Source organism: Pteropus medius, unplaced genomic scaffold, assembly GCF_902729225.1.
Source record: "Pteropus medius unplaced genomic scaffold, Ma_sr-lr_union100, whole genome shotgun sequence".
Taxonomy (NCBI): domain Eukaryota; kingdom Metazoa; phylum Chordata; class Mammalia; order Chiroptera; family Pteropodidae; genus Pteropus; species Pteropus medius.
In genome coordinates this window covers 11,131,432-11,132,048 of record NW_024344240.1, presented here as the reverse complement: position 1 = coordinate 11,132,048, position 617 = coordinate 11,131,432, and positions in this window count along the sequence as shown.

Below are 617 nucleotides of genomic sequence, written 5' to 3'. Positions count from 1 at the left end.
AGGGAAACCTGAGGTAGGAAGTCACAGGGACATCTCTGTTCAATAATTAAGAGGACTCAGAGGCATAAACGTATTAAGTTTGTGTTCAGCGTGATAAAAGCATATAAGCATTTTCCAGAGTTGTCTCAATCGTCAAGATTCAAATAATTTTAAATAAATATTTTCTACACTCCTCTTCCACCTCCTCCTTTTCTCTTCTCATCCCCACCCCCTCTGAATCAGAAGCCAAGGAGACTGTGAGAAATGCAGCAAAGTGGCACATCTTGCTGTCCCTGATGAATGGAAGACTGAAAATCCAGCTGTGTTTGAGAAATCTGGTTGCTTTCAGCAAATTTTCCTATTATAATTTAACGTGAGTTTCAATATTCTTCCACTGCATTAAGTCTTGGTAGCTTTCAGACTGCTCTCCAAGGGCTGAGAAGCAGCCAATGCCTGTGTTTTCTCCTTGAACAACTTTGTGGGGGGTATTGGATTAAAGATGTCAGCATTATCCTTGGAGAGCATATCAAATCTGAGGACACTGCTTTTTAGTTTATTAAGGTGGACTTACCCATTGTGAGACTACTGCCTTTGTTCTGAGTGTGCGTGTGTGTGTGTGTATACATATATATTCTATT